This window comes from Camponotus vicinus, unplaced genomic scaffold, assembly GCF_025532165.1.
Source record: "Camponotus vicinus isolate PSW18456_S1 unplaced genomic scaffold, iyCamVici1.0 SCAF_14, whole genome shotgun sequence".
In the NCBI taxonomy this organism is placed as follows: Eukaryota; Metazoa; Arthropoda; class Insecta; order Hymenoptera; family Formicidae; genus Camponotus; species Camponotus vicinus.
In genome coordinates, this window is record NW_028141950.1 from 5,790,400 (window position 1) to 5,807,766 (window position 17,367).

The 17,367-nt window shown below is 38.7% G+C and overlaps 2 pseudogenes across 2 annotated transcripts in view; one reads left to right on the forward strand and one right to left on the reverse strand.

The window, feature by feature from the left end:
• LOC145965149 (uncharacterized) overlaps nt 1-17,367 on the forward strand; it is an 88,893-nt pseudogene that overhangs the window by 24,415 nt on the left and 47,111 nt on the right. Inside the window, exon 4 of the transcript XR_014436631.1 lies at nt 9,699-10,135. The product of XR_014436631.1 is annotated as an uncharacterized LOC145965149 (transcript). The remainder of the gene's footprint in view (nt 1-9,698; nt 10,136-17,367) is intronic.
• The window catches only part of LOC145965628 (small ribosomal subunit protein uS5m-like), a 40,531-nt pseudogene that overhangs the window by 22,181 nt on the left and 983 nt on the right, over nt 1-17,367 (reverse strand). The gene's annotated exons all lie outside the window — the stretch shown is intronic.

The window sequence follows — 17,367 nt, forward strand, 5'->3', positions numbered from 1 at the left end:
TTTCGAGGAGGAGATTAGTACTCGAATTTGTTTCCATCGATCGTATAGTACTTATGGCAGAACGATCGAGGCCTTTAGTTCATTATCTAGTTAATGGAGCGAGAATGAAGTCGGAGCGATGCTCACTTCCCATGTCGGCGAACAAAAAGGAACACTCTCGTGTGGAGGGTATCGTATCGCGCTCGTGTACCGTGTGCCATAAACTGTTGTTATGCGAATAGAGAACGCGTGCAAGTTCGCGATGACGACTGATGAATGAATGACCGTCGTCGATTAATCGCCATGGTCGTGCCAACCGAACTGTGAGTAAAGTGCTGGCAAACGACAGTCACGGCACTCGCAGCTCTTATTGTGCGAGAGGAGAGGACGGTTTCACGGAGATTCCGGCCCCGATGTCCGATTGTGAGCGTGAATAAATTCTTCGCGGCGCGTGTGAGCGCGCATTTAATTAGGACCGAAAGAGGATGGACGCCCTTTTATGTGTTCGTCTCTTTAAAAATATCCTCCCCCTCTTCCTCGAAATGCACGCAAAATGTACAATGTTAAAATTCATTTCATTTTTTTGTAAATAAATTTCATGCTAATAAAAGATTACATGATATGCAAAATTGAAGAATTTAATCGGAAATGAAAAATAATAATAGTTTATTAAGTTGTGATGACATTAAAATTGTTTACAATAGAATCTACGAATGCAAAAGACGAGACAATAAGCTTAATTATGAATAAGGGAATTTTGTAGAATTTTTAAATGCGTAGCAAAAATGGAAATCTAATAATAAAATAAAACAAAATATTAAATTATTACAAACATAATACGAAATAATATATATAAAAAATAGGGAAGGGAGAAGAAAAAGAACGTTTTGAGGCAACAAATGTAAATATTTAAGACAGTATAAATGCGACATAAAATTTTATAGATAAAACGAGAATAGCTAGAGTTAAAGAGAATTCAGTTCAAAATCAAAACAAACAAGAAAAGAACAAATGGTTGGAAGATCGAAAGTTTCTGAGGCAGAGAAAAGAGAAGAAAGATATAATGAAAAGTTAAAGCAAAGACCAACAGAGATAACTTAAAAAGATGTAAAGCAAACGGGTTTATGGTGAGTCATAAAGTATATTTTAGAAACGTGTTTCTGAGTAAAAAATAAAAACAATTGTTGATATAAACGTTAAGCGCAAAATGCTCCTAAAATAATGCGCAAAAATTAGTTTCAAATATTATTTATTTCATAAGTGTCAGATCAGATTCTTTCATTTAATCTATTGACAGAAAATATAATTTAATGCAGAATTATATTATTATTGAGTGAATACAAAGTATCTAAGATTAAAATAGTATGATTATAGTAGTCAGATAATTTCATTAATAAAATTATTAGTAAAATGTTTTCTTTTAAAGAACTGAATGACATTGGAACTAATTTTTATTATTAGTCTATTGTTTCAGAAGCATCTTTCATATAATGTTCATATGAACAATTGCTCTTTTATCCAGAAATACGTTCACAAATTTATAAAACACACTTACGACTCATCCGGGATATCCTTGTCATCTCGGATTCTTCTGTCAATTATATTTGCCATGAAAAAAATCTCGTTACATTGCAGGAGTAAACGATGGCCGGATAAAGAGAATTAACGCGCGGGCGAGTAGATTCCAGGGGGAGAAACGCGTCGAATTATATTAAACAAATTCCACACGCGCGAAGGGATAACTTCCCCCCGTTGACGCGGTGGGTGTGTTTGTTTTATGTCGGCAGATCAAATGGGATTTACGGAATTCAGGTACTGCTCCCCGATGCTATTAACGGGTCGACTCGACACTCCGTTCCCAGGGTATATTTACGCCGTTAATGCGTCTAATGATGTACTCTTAGGCTGGCGCACGTGTTACGATTATCGAGGTCGATGATTCGAGGTCGCGGGCGAACCTTTTCCCTTTTTCCCGATGTATCTGTCTCGGAAATTAATAATTTTGACGACATTGAAAACAGTGTTCGAAGATCGCACGCACCTCTACTCGTTTTGTCGCTAATGCACTTTGCGAGCGCGAAATCAAGACTGCTAATTATTTTTTTCCCCTCCCCTCTTCTCTGGCGGAAGCGGCTTTATTCATTACAATAATAACTGCGTGTCGTACAGACGTACAACCTGTCATTAACGACGCGACGATCGGGGTAACTGGTTCGATCAGCTGGCCGTTGTCGGCTTTTCGACAATCGATTCGACGGACCGCGAATTTAATCGCCAGTAACAAGTTATAGGTCCGGCCTATGGTCGGTATCGAACGAGAGCTGCAAGCAGGTGAGATCCGGTGCGTACCGTCTCACCTGAATATCGAATAAACTCGCATACTTGTGTGTGCGAGACTACAGGTGCACTTGTGAAAATCAGTCTAAGTCCTCGTTGTAAGAAACCCTCGACACCCTTTATCCTTTCGTTCCAACGTTTGCAAAAGAGAAATATTTACTATTATTAAACTATTATTAAACAGATATATAATTTATTATAATTATAATTATGCAAGATATTTATTTGATTATTTGAAATATCGATTTTTGCTTTGGTAAAATAGTTCAATAAAAAAGAAAGTAATAATTTTTTAAAATATGATTCCATTTTCAAGATTTTTTAAAAATTTGTAGTTGAAGTTGCTAAAAAAATCTACGAAAAATTATAAAATACATCAAGATATCTCCTTTTTGTAACTTTAATTCTAACAAATTTCTAAAAATTATAACGTAACCGAGCAATTTGGAAACCAAAATCATATTCAGTGTCAAAAAATTAACTCTCTTTTTTATGTAAAAAAAAATATAAATTATTTTTGTTGAATTGAATAATCAATGCGTGATTTAAAAAATCTCACATTAAGAAGAACTTAAAATTTATGCTGGAAAATATATTTAAAATAAACTTATCATTTTTAAAACTTTATATATGTGTGTGAAAAAGAAAAAAAATAACATAAAAACCGACAGAATAGCCTGAGAAATAATTTGTTCGCGAAGCTTCCTTGTTCGTTATTTCTCGAATTCGCGAACGATCGAGTCGTTGCCAACAACACGATCTCCGAGCGCGTTGGCTCGCGTTGGTCATGCGTCTTGTCCGGTTATTTTTTTTTCTTCCTCTCTTTATGCCGGAAACAGATGGGCACGCGAGCCCGAGATCATTAGGAAGAGATTAGAGAGGTCTCTCTGGAGAGAGAGAGCCAATTAAAATTTTCGTGCCGACCGACCGACTCTCGGCTCGGTACCGATGCATCGTAGGTACACGCATACGTATCGTGCACGTGTGTGAGTACGTTAGCGTAATTACGGGATTGCCACGAGGACGACACCGTCGATCACGATACGATAGTATCGATATGTCGCTAGTCGCAGGAATTACGATTTCTCGTTCTACCCCCGTCCTTGGAAGCGGAAACGCTCGGCTTTTATCCTCCTCGGAGACACTTTACATCGTATCCATCGATGAGGGAAAATTAATAATGCAAAATGCACGATTGCGAGCAAGATAATGATCGATGTCTTCTCACACCTGTTTTCCTCTCACCTGTTATTACGTCGTGTACCTTATTAATGCGACAACTATTAAAGACATCGACTTCAGCCTTAAGGGGAAATTTTGAATAAGAGCCTCCGTCTCGATCGCGTTAATTAGAGCATCATATCGACGGTATAGAAAGAAACAAGCGATTTTTTTGCTACTCGAGGTCACGTCCGTGGGGAGAAGGGGAAGAGCCACTTGTGAACTTACGACGGACGCTTAAAGGGACGCTTAACTCGAGGGAGAGATGCTGGTTATTTAATCTTTAATCCCAACACACTCGAGGGTGACTCCGTCACCGATACCCCCGATTTGCGTGGCGTCACTGCCCACCCCATGAAATCATTTTCGGGGGTTGTTCCGACGCGCGGCGTCGTCCCTGATCGATTCCCTGGTCGAGCGGAGCCCTCGTTTCATCTTGTCACCCGTACAATTATCTCGATACAGTTTTGTCTAAAAATATCCATACTAAAAAAGAGATATCAATCAAACGTAAAAATATATTTCTTACACGCAGAAAAAAATAAGTGTCAAATCAAAATTTATATACTTAAACTAACACGTTCATTGTTTCGTAAATATTATAGTCAATATTATAGTCTTATTTTAATATTGTAATTGTCACCTCAAGAATATATAATTATTTAATAATTATTTAATAATTATTTAACAAAAATTATCTAATATAATTATTTAATTCTACTTTAAGAAAATTATAATCTTTGATTTAAAAATGTTATTTTCTACCTAATATTGTTTCCTTTCCATTCAAGAAAATTAAATCTTAAATCATAAGACTATATTTTTCTTGATTGAACTATATTAAATGGCTTCATTCACGCAAGCAATTATTCAAGCAATTATATTTTTCTTTAATTAACGCGATATAATCTCATTTCAAGACTTCCATGTTAAAAATAATATATATTTTCAAAACAAGAATGCCCTTTTTTCTGTGCATTATATATCTATTTCAGCTCTCGTCGAGTATTTAATTTCCACGATCTAAATAATTCGATTAAATCAGAGTTATTACTTACGCATGACAGACTCCAAGAAGCCTGTCGATCTATCAGAGGAGCGGTCGCTCGATTGATCGATCTGATCCAGTTGCTCGCCGATTTGAACGAGTTTCTGGTCCCGGTAATTCTCGACGTTTGCCGCATGACTTGACCAGTCCTTCGACTAGTCGCTATAATTACGATAGAAACGATCTGCATATTTCGATCGCGGCCTTCGTGGGCGGGGGAGAGAGAGGGCGAGATGAAGAGGCCAAATAACAGCTTGCGCCGCCGAGATTGTTATTAAAGCTGAATTGCGAGTTGCGCGAACGCCAGGATTTACGAGGACACGTTCACTTCCTGTGCGTTCGGAAATTTACATTCGTACGTACGGCTTACTTAATTTGCAGGCCAAATCCTCGTCGCGTTCGGTTTCGCGATCGGTCGTCTTGAGTCTTAAAGACCGAACGCGCTTAAGACTCGTTAGGTATTCCGATAAGAGAAATCGCGCGATTATGCGAATCCGTTAATTAGAGGCGCGTCTAACGAACGACTGGCGTGGGTTTATTTGAGGAACGAGATTGCGATCGCGCGAGCGAAATGCACGAGCTATGAAAATGTAGCCGGTGGAAATGTAGAGTGCGTACTTTTTTCTTCTTTTTTTTTCCTTCTACCTAGTCGTCGCAACTTCGAAGGCGCGCTCTTCTCACGTGCTCAGGAACTTTTCGCCGATGAGCGAGCTAATCCTTTCGTTACGTTAATTGGAGTGACGTAACGATGCGGCGGACGTGGGAAAACGAAAGTGCGTGTGGGTATTTTATCTCTCTTGTCTCATTCGCTGCGTGTGAAGTGTCTATTTGTTTTCTATTATTCCATGTATAATAATGAAATCAGTGTATTATCATTGAAAAGTAGTAAATGATCATTGATGGTCTCACTGGAAAATAAAGCATTGCAAATGAGTGAAATTTCATTGAAGGAATCAGTGATGGTAGTTACTTTAAATATTTTGAGATTTATTTTATATTTTATTATCACATATATAAATAAATTTATAGCAATATATTTTGTTAAATTTTTATAATAAAATTATTATTTATTTATTTATTTAATAATTATTTATTTATTTATTATTTAATTATTTATTTATTTTAAATTAATTTATTTTATAATTAAATTTGTATAATTAAATATTTGTTTCTTAACCAAGAAACAAATATTCGTATTTATATTTTGTGAATCTATCACATCTTAAGAATAAAAAAATATGTGTATAATTTTATATATATTTAATATACATATTTAATATAAAATATATATAATTTTAAATTTTTTGAATATCAATCACACATGTTTTATTTAAGATATATATGGGCTTACTTTAATTTTAGTTGATCTTTTTGGGCTGACTTAAGAGAGTATATTTTATTTTGCATTTTTTATTTAATCTCGTTTAAATTATAATCTCGCGATCGAGATGGTACGATTCTTGCTCGACTTAAATAGATACTCTACTTCTATTCACGATCAATATATCGACGAGAATCAAACAATTCCCTTTGGCATAATTATTTCGAGATTCCTCGAATCATCGGGATTATCTTTGGCGTCGGCGTGAGAATCTCATCGTGATTTTAAGGGCGCGATGCGACGTCGCCGCGATCAATACGCTTACAGGATAATAAGTATAATCGGATGTCTGATGGCTCGCGTAACGAAAGACGGGTAACATATTGTCCTGTTAGGGATCCCGTGTCAAAGAGAGAGAGATAGAAAGAGAGGACACATACGCTAGGGTGAATCGGTCCCGTTTCTCCACCGGCTTTCCTCGGGACCCCCCATGGGAACATTTCACACCGGTAACCACCGCAAACCCCCTCGCCCCCGCCCAACCCCTCCCCCGTAGGTTGGTAGTCACCCTTCGTAGTTTTGGTTACGCAAAGTCGATTTAGTCGGGGATGGTTTGCTCGCTGATTTATAACGTATGGAGAGTCGTGTGTAAAGTCGCCTCTATCGTTCTTACTGCTATCGTTTTCGCGAGAAGGTCAGGAGGGGCGACGATAGACGAAGCTGGGCATTTATCGCATTTATACAACCACTCGGTATGAAAATGACATCACACACAGAAAAAAAAGACACTTTTGTTTTGAAAATATATTTAGTTTTAACATGGAAATCTTGAAATGAGATTATATCGCGTTAATTAAAGAAAAATATAATTGCTTGAATAATTGCTTACTTGAATGAAGCCATTTTATATAGTTCAATCAAGAAAAATATATTCTTATGATTTAAGATTTAATTTTCTTGAGTGGAAAAAAAACATGTTAGATAGAAAATAACATTTTTAAATCAAAGATTATAATTTTCTTAAGAATTAAATAAATATCTGATTTATATATCTGATATCTTATTTTTAAGAATTAAATTTAGAATTAAATAATTATATATTCTTGAGGTGACAATTACAATATTAAAATAAGACTATATTATTGAAATTTAAAATTATTAAATTCTTCTAAGAAGATTATAAATTATTGCGTATATACGAAACAATGAACGCGTTAGTTTAAGCATATAAGTTTTGATTCGACACTTATTTTTCTTCTATAGCTTGAGAGAATGCGATTGTTTCTTCTTCTTTTATTTACACACGAATGAGCGTCTAAAATCGCGAGATAGACTGGTTCGACGACCTCGTCATCGACTCGAGACATCGCGACGTCTCGAGTAACGTATTTTACAACGGACGACACGGTTTATGCGACGCACTCGACGCATTAATAAACGTCCCCAGTTAATAATACACGCGGTCGCGGGCAGATTTATCTCGGACCTGCGATTTTACATCGCGAATCGGGTAAACTTTTAATGGAAATCGCGCGCACGATTCTGCGAGAGCTCTCGTTGCCGCGAGGAGCTGTCGCATAAATCCTCCCCCGCGGAAACTAATCCTTTCTCCCGATAGAGTAACACCTATTTACCTACCACCATTGCCGGCTACACATGCTCGACGCGGCCGAGTATTGTCGGTGCGTTTATTAATTAGAGGTTTGCGCGGCGAGGAAGACGGGGGAGGAAGCCATCTCTCTCTCTCTTTCTCTCTCCCTTCCCTCCACTTGTTCGGCATGTCGTTCTTCGGCCGAGATGAAGATACTAGAGGTAGGCGGACTCGGCCGTACATAAATCGTTGGTCTAGCGAGCGAGACGCTAGGTGAACGCACTGCGTGCACGCACGCACGCACGCACGCGTGCGCGTGTATCCCGTGGCCGCATTGTTAAACATTACGCCTACGATGAGATGTATCTGCCCGCCGGCGCTTTCCACCCTCGCCTGACGCGACGTTATGCGCTCGCACGACTACCTTCGCGGTTACCGACCGCCTGATTTTCTTCCGAGTCGAGGAAGAGAGAGAGAGAGAGGATAGAGCGTGCCTCCGGGTCGCGCCAACATTGTAATCCTGAGTACATATCGCGAGTTTGTTACAGAGCTCCCTCCGGTTACGCGATTTAACGCAATTTATTTATGCGAAGACAATTTCGTTCACCAGCCAAATTGATTTAAAGGGAGGAATATTTAATAATTTAGTTTATTTAAGAAAAATATTTAATAATTAAGTTATTAGTAATATTTAATTTATAAGTTATTAATAATAGTTAATAATTTAATCAATAGTAATATTTAATAAAAATATTTAATATATATATTTAATAATTTAGTTTGTTTAATAAAAATATTTAATAATTTGGTTATTAGTAATATTTAATAATTTAATCAATAGTAATATTTAATAATTTAATAAAAATATTTAATATTTAATAATTTAGTTTGTTTAATAAAAATATTTAATAATTTGGTTATTAGTAATATTTAATAATTTAATCAATAGTAATATTTAATAATTTAATAAAAATATTTAATATTTAATAATTTAGTTTATTTAATAAAAATTTCTCACAAGGTGCATTTTGACATTTCATACAAAAATATGTCCATGATGATGCATTTCAATTCTCTGCAAGATTTATAGCAAAGGAATATGTCGGCCGAATTATTAAATACACGCAAGCATATGTTTATAAAATTACATAGAATGTTACACAACATGTAGGACCCTTTCAACGAAACAAAATAAGGCATATGTTTATTTAAACTTTTCTGAAGTGGTCCTCATGGATTGTGAAGCATCCTGTGCACGATATATGAGGCGTATGTGTATAATATACTTGATCGAAATCCCTTACGTGGTGTCTCCCAAAGTGGATCGTCGCAGAAACGACCCGTCAAGTTGCACAATGTCACCGGTTTATGGTAGGTTTTCGATTTTGGCGTCCTTTTCTCCCCAAATTATCCCACAGAGATCGGCACGTGCCGATCGCACCCCAGCGACGTGCGTAAAAGTCCGGGGGCTGTCACGAGATCCCCGCCTACCTCCCCTTCGGCTTCGGATTCACGGGATGAATTGACGCCAAGTCACCGACGTCAACGGGGAATCAACCTTCTCGAGTATTTGCTTAGGGCGCGGCGTTTGTTTCTTTAGGATCAATGGCGATTTGTTCTCTTTCTCTCTCGATAGCCGCTTTGCAGCTACCGAGGATCTATTTGGAAATCTTTCGTCGCCTCTGAGTCAAATATAAATCCACACGGAGCATTTGTACACAAGCAGATATACACGTTAAATGTAACGAGTAAATTAATTCCATGTAATAAATCATATGAGAAATCTGCGAATGTGATTTCGCAGAATTTTAAATTTTCGAATGCCAGACTTAACATTACGTGACCGCATTTTTTTATATGTATCTTTATTTCTCACATTGCAATCAGTTTCCCTTGGCGAACGTCATATCCATGTCTTAAAAATGTTTTATGGAACTCAACGATAATCAAAATAAATATTTCATGTGTATCAAAATAAATATTTCATACACAAGTATTAATATTTTTATCTTAAGAAATATATTTTTTAATTATCATTCAATTATAAATAATATTTTTTAAAGGAGAAAAATATTTAAATATATAAATCTATTAAATATATAAATAATAAATAAATTAAATCAAATATATAATTAAATATAAAATTAAAATCTATTCTAAAATTTTATGCTGCGATATATATAAGAAAAATTTTGTTGCAGATCCAAATTGAATCACTTGGGATGTCGGGAATACCTACAATTTTAAACTATAGGCCCGTGCATAATGGATGTCTCAGCGAACGAGCGAGTTTCTCACGAAAGCGCTGCCGGGGTGCGCTTTCTAGAGTAATTCCACGATTTAAAGTTACCGAGTTCGTCCCCGCGTTCGGACGCAACGGCAGTGCACGAGGTGTTCCCATATCAGGCATGCAAAGCTTGATGTATCGACGCTTTATGACGACGCCGAAGGGCGCCAAACACAGACCGCCCAACCCTCGAAGGGCGAGCGACGTCTCTTCCGGCGCCTGCGAAGTCACCCTAATGGCCGGATTAGTTTCTGATAGCGGCGGGTAGGCCCACTGAGAAGCCACGTTAGCGGGGGAGGTTACTGCATTCATGACGGATTTACCCTTCCCGCCTTTCTCTCGCACTTGCTGGTAAGTTATTACTATTCATCTCTGTCTTTGCTCGTCAAGAAATACGACGAATTAATTTTTATATTATGTTTCGGGCTAAATTTACAGAGATATATAAGGTGTATTTTGTCTGGTGATATAAATGAAAGCACAAATAATGAATCTACATGAAAAAATTAATCAAAAATATATAGAATAAATTTATTATAAAATTTATTATAACATTTTTTTTCGTACAAAGCTTTATTTTTGAAAATTAAAAATTATTAACACAATATTTTCAAATTCAAGTGATTTGTAATAATCTGACAGTAGTTATTAAAATATAAAGAAATATAATATTTTCTCTATTGAAAAAATAATTATTTTATCTGGATATTTTTTTCAGTAACTTAAATTATTTTAAATTGTTTTATTTAATGGAATATTATATACTTTTATATTTTTCAATCGCGAAGTAAAAATCTAAATAACACAAAAGGTATAAATATGTTAATAATTTTAAAATCAATTTTCTCAAAAACGAAACAAATTTCATTAAATCGTACCATCATCAATTAACACCTTATATATGACTCTGTGCTATTAATCTTAGATTGATTGCAATTCAATACGAATTGAAAGCACGGGATCATTCGCTTCTCGATTCTCCAAAATTCCATTCCGCCTTTAGTTTCTCCTGCCGTTCGGTTCTTGGACTAATAGCTCGAGACGTTGACCGCGTCGAGTCGATATCTCAATATCTCCGGGTGGAGTTCGAGAAAGGCGCGCGGAGCGATAGAACACCGGGGCTCTTCGAGATGTATCTCAAGCCGGGATCTCGCGTTGCTCGCCGGTTTAAGAGAGCCCGGGGTCTCCGGCGTTCGTCAAGTCGCCGGTCGGCCCGGAATGGAATCATCGATCGAGCCGGGCGAACCTTTCAATCATGCGACACCTATCAACCGCGGGGCTCGCGGTGCTCCAAATGAGAGCCCCGGGCACGGGCCACGAACGAAAAAGTGCCCCGATGCGATACCATCAGTGATTCATGAGAAATGTTCGGATATATACATATATATATATAGATATATTCGGATCGACCCGCGACTCGGAGTCCGCGGTGAAACGATGCCGGTAATCTACGGTCATCTCTCGCCCAGCGATAGATAAACGACGGGCTTCGAAATCCCGCGTGTCGAGAATCGAGGCTTATAATTGCGCCGACGTATAAATGGCCACGAAGATCGTCGATTCAATTACACGTCCGTTTCGCGAATATTGGATTTTATCCCGACCATGTGTGTGTCTTTCATCGATGGGCTTTGATACTTTCCATCGATCTCGATAAGTGACTCGGTTCTGAATTTTATTTTATCCTCAGCTGCATGCATGGCAATTTTGACCTATAGCAAAATTTCTTTTATACACTTATTGTAGATTAAAATTATAGGGATTATTAATTTTAATTATTTTATGAGACCTCGTTGGAATTTTAGTTTCGAGAATACGCTATTAATTTTTTGCCGGTGGACGCCGAGTTATTCATGATTTCGATTCTATAAAAATATTTTATATCTCATGTGATAATCAAAAGAAATATACCATGTGAAAAAATTAATAATTATTACATAATTATATATTTTTCTTTTTTAAAAAGTCCGTTTCGCGAATATTGGATTTTATCCTGATCATGTGTGTGTCTTTCATCGATGGGCTTTGATACTTTCCATCGATCTCGATGAGTGACTCGGTTCTGAATTTTATTTTGTCCAGCTGCATGCATGGCACATCAATTTTGACCCATAGCAAAATTTCTTTTATACACTTATTGTAGATTAAAATTATAGGGATTATTAATTTTAATTATTTTATGAGACCTCGTTGGAATTTTAGTTTCGAGAATACGTTATTAATTTTTTGCCGATGGACGCCGAGTTATTCATGATTTCGATTCTACAAAAATATTTTATATCTCATGTGATAATCAAAAGAAATATATCATGTGAAAAAATTAATAATTATTACATAATTATATATTTTTCTTTTTTAAAAAAATACGTAATAGAAAAGGAAGAGCAGCGCCTCTCGAGATTAAAATTCTAACAAAAATATCCGAGGTCTCCCAAAGCAGTTTATAAATTATAGGCGACTGAAGGAAAAATACCGAACAAACATTTTTGTGGACCGTATAATTTCTTGTCTGTAATTAAAATCTGCGGAATAACGTAACATTGCGGTGCGTTAAAAGTGTCGGGACGCAATGCGGGAATGACGCGATGACGGTGACGGTGGTGACGATAATTTCGAGACTCCCCCGGCTTCCCTTCACCGGGTGGAGCGTGTTCCGTGAGCGTGAAAAAGATCGCTCCGTGTCACGCGACGTGCTCGCCTCTCTCATTGGCTCGACCTTCCGACCGGAAATCGTGAACGCCCCCGCGCACGCACGCGGACCCGTTCTTACGTGACCGGTGACAATATTCCCAGCCACCATTTTCCATTCCTCGTCCTTCTTTTTTTTTTTTACATCGCCATTTTGCCGACTCGCGTCGTCGGACATCGTCCAATAAACCTTACAAAATGTCTCGCGAGCGAGTAGTTCGATCTAATCGTCGAAATTTCAGTGTCACCTTGTGTAGAGTGTCCTTATACAAGTTTTGGGCGAAAAGATGTCAAGCTAAAGCCTGAGAATTTCGATTTTCCGAGACTCGTTTTCTTCGTAGAAACCCTTTTCTGCGAGCTGAAAAGTTGGAGCCGCGATCGTTCGCCTTGGAAGGGGGCATTAATAAATTTCGCGAGCGCAATCGCCTCGCGCGATCTTACCGCGTGTGTGTTTGGAGGAGGTGGGAGCGAGGGTGGGTGCGGGTAGTATGCAAAACGCGAGCGGGGCAGATATCGGCTTAAGCATAAATTCCTCAAGCGTTGTGACACACGTACGCCGCGGCATAATCTCTAACTAACGGCGCGCACGAGGGTAGAAAGCGGGGGCGGGGAGCGAGGGAAAGGGGTGAGAGGGCGGAGAACGGGCGAGAGACGGGTTGAATCTGCGCAAACCGCGCAATATCGTCTCAGATTTATGGCCCGGTGAAGATAGGCCGACGCGATACTCGTCACACGATGAATCGGCAACGACGTTCATCGGCTGTGCTCGCGCGAAACACGATTCGCGTCTCGATCCTAATTTGGGCTAAATTGGGCTCGCGCCCGCGGTTATCGGCCGTCCGTATCCGGCGAGGCTATGAACCGTTTATCGTTTCATGTTTGTTGGAGCGTATCGGACGTCTTGAACACGATTCTCGATCATGTTTCGTAAAACGGAGCCTCGAACAATGTTACGGAAATTATCGCTCTTTAATATTTTAGATGAACTTACTTGAATGAGATCAGTGAAATCCTATTGAAAGATTTAACGATGGTGATAATACTTCAGGCAGGATTATCTTAAAATGCTTAAAGAAAATTATATATGAGATAAATTTATATCGCGATGTATTTGTATTTTTAACTAAGATTTTTGTTTACACTTTTATAGATTTTTATATTATATCTAGATTATTAACAGTGATATTATAAATAAAAGCAGGGCAATCACTTATAATTGGACAGAATGTAATTATTAAATTAGGGCAAAATATCAATCAATATTTATTTATAATTTAATAATAAATATTTGCCCATGCATGAAATAATTTATATTTTAATAATTGAGAAATATGATATAAAGTATATATTTTAACTTAATCTATATATTCTGCTCAATTGTAAATTACCACTTTTCTATGTAAAGCGCAGTTTAGGTAAGACACATGGAAATCTATGATCACATCTTAAAATTAAAAATAAGAAAATATTATGTACATAATTCTGAATTTTTGAATGTTAGTTTTATTCTAGATAATTATATCTAAAAGTTTCTCTCAAAAAATAGAAATTCAAAATAAATAGAAACAGCTTTGAAAACCACGTCTTGCAAATATACATAATTATTACTGATTTTTCAATAAAATTGTGCTGCCATCATCTGGTGAGATGAAAAGACGGAGGAAAAAAAATATAAATATTTTCACTGAAGGTCTCTAATTTACTAAAAAAAGAATTACTGATTTTCAGTGAAAATAATTCAATTAAAAAAAAAAATGATAGAAATTTTCCCTTACCAATTCAGCGTACGATTAGTCCTGTGTCTTCAAACGACGCTAAGGAATCCTTGTAAGGATAAAAATAAAAACTTTAGACATTACAATGCACCGCAACAGACGTTAACGTACGTACGCGAGCAATGTTGTACTGTTACTCGCGTAATGTAAACTCGCTTGCAGGGCCCGCTTCGCGAGCGGAGAGAGTAAAACGGAACGAGAGCAGCCGTGCAGCCGCTGTCTTCCGGGGTGGCTTATTACGTCAGTTACTCGTTAACGCGCGGCTTACGTGCCCCGTGCATTTTGTGTGGGCTCGTGTGTGGGGTCGATAACACAAAGCCGAAGAACGCCCGGAGAGGACTCTCGACGCGAGAGTGCGCATTGTCAGGCACGCGCTGCCACTACAGACGCCGCATGGCACTTCCCTCGAGTGCGCCGCATATGCTGCGAATCAGTTGCGAAACCTATCCGGCCGATTGTCCGGATAGGTCCGATGCGATTCATGGAATTTCTTCAGATACGGTCGCTAAAGTTTCCCGCGAGTTGCACCTCTCCGATCAGAGAGAGCGATCAGCTGACAATACGTCAATCAGCTGATGAGAGAGCGAAAGGACTGGCAATACCTGCTTGCGAAATGATTGAGAAAGAAGATATTTCCAAGGGTATTTCCAGAAGATTGCCTGCGAAACATCTCTCTTAGATGGAATCTTTATATCGGTTTCACTGCTTATAAATAGCAAGCAGCGAAATCTCACTAACATGGGAAGAACGAATCAGCAGTAATGGATTTTTCAATAAAATATTTCATTGCCATGAAGATGAATGAAATATTCATTGATCGGTGAAATCTTGTCATTGTTTTAATCAGTGACATTTTCATTGGTTCAGTTTCAGAGAGATTCGCAGAGTATCTTGATGCATTTTAATTAATTCAATTATCATTCTGTCGGGGAGAAAGACCTTGAAAGGCTTATGCTGGTTACATTATAAAATTCGACAAGCTCAAACTTTGATCTAAAAGTTCCATTAGAATCTTTTCCGTGTAAATTGAATTACGTCCTCTTATTCAGCTTGCAAATCTGTTTCTTCAAGTGGCGCGACGCGAATACAATAGAGACGTCCGGTTCAGCGTTATTGGCCGAAGCGGGTGTGCGAAGGAATTTAAAATAGAGAGAGGAAGAGAAGGAGAGAGAGAGAGACAGAGAGCACTCTGTGGTGGTCCTCTTCCTTCCGTTTCCCCGGCAATCCTCTTCACGAGGAGGATGGGGGGTTTTAGCCGCGTGAGTTGAAACAATAAGGTTCGACTACCAGCGCGCAACTCTCCGGCACTCGAGTCATCCCTCAAGTGCGCTTTGTGGGGGCACGCGCCTCTGTCACACACGACGTGGTTGCGGTAGGTACGGAAGAGAGAGAGAGGAACGGGCTCGCACTTCCACTTCCAACGTGGAAATATGCAATCCCGGGTCGAGTTCAAGTAACGGTTCAAGTGCCACACTTATGTAGCGACGGGGACACGCTCGTTAATCCGTCTGGACCCCGTGGATTTCGGCGAGTCTCTCTCCGTAAATGAAAAATAATTATTATGAGACACTTCAATTCTCATACTTAAAAAAATCTCGACGATATAAAATTTTGGGGATTTATAGAATTAAATTTGCTTTGATGGAGTTTTTTTCAAGGAATAGACATCTCTCTTTCAATTTTTAAATTTAATTAGGAAAATTTTATTGCATAAATTAAAATTTAATTTAATTTAATACTTTTTTACGCGATATTTATTTTAATTCGTTCTGCAAAAAATATTATATTTATATTAAATTAAGGATACACAGTGTAGGACCTATGTGTAATTTTCTTGTCAATTACGGGAATACGATGAGAGCCGGGATTAGCGAGATACAAATCCCGTTCTCTACTTTTCCGTAATCTCAGGCCTGAACTCTACTTCGCCGAAAATCGACGCCGGGTGTTCCGCAATTTTCGTTGGCCCGTTGTCTCTCGCGTCGTAACGACATCCACGTTGACAAAGGAAGCGGCGATCCGGCGAGAGGGAGGAGGAAGGCGCGCGGGGAGCGTCAAAGTGGATAGGGTCGAAAACCCCTGAGTAATCTCGTTAATTTGCGTGCCGGCGAATTCGCTCGTCGCCAGAGGAACGCGGGAGGCCAGGAGCGGTATTCTTGCCGGGGATCCTGCCGGAGGGTCGGAAAAGCCGGGCGGGGATGCGGCTGTATAGAGGGACGATAACGGAGGACCCTGGTTGTCTGATGGCAAGATGGCGCCCCACGATAGTGACGTCACGGCTTGGTCGTGGCGGGGGCGGCGATCAGAAGGGTGGCTAGAGAAAGACGCAGAGACCAGAAGAGAGGTGAGCGAGGCGAGAAGGAACGATAAGGGACGGAAGGAGAGAGATGGATAAACCGCGAGGCGGGAAAGAGGGGAAAAGTCAGATGGAACCGCGAAAGATGGAAGGGAAAGCAAGAGGAATGGAGAGCATCGATGGACAAAGAGAGAGGCAGATAGAGACGAACGAGAGGGAGCGGAAAGGAGGATGAAGAGCCTGCGATAGAGGAGAGAGTAGCAAGGGACGTCGAGTCTGAGGGAGAAGAAAGACGGGGAGAAACCGCGAAGGGAGGAACGGATGAAGGTACGAGAAGGATAGGGGCTAACTAGGGCGGAAAGGGCAGCGAGAGAGAGAGAGAGAGAGGGGGGGGAGGAGAGAGAAAGATCACGAGGAACGGATGAAGGGGGTTGGAAATGAGAGAAAGACAGAGAGAGAGAGGGAGAGAGGGAGAAGAGTATAATATTGATCGCATCTTCGTGGCTGCAGACAGCATCTACCCTCTGTGTTGATGGGGTTGTTACTTTCGAGGATTTAAGTTTGATTCGCCGCGAAGATCATAGGCGTGACTGCTCACGAACCAATATGGCTTCGCGTTGCTTAGATGGATATTTGGACGTCATTTCCTATCATTAATATTATATATATATAATACATAACAATATTTTAATATTAATAATAATAATAATTTAATAAGTATTTATATAATATTTTATATACATCAAAAAATTGCTTAAATAATTTAATGATAAGCAGATCTCTTTCGATCGGCTTCTCGAAGTAACACAAGTCTTCCACTAAAT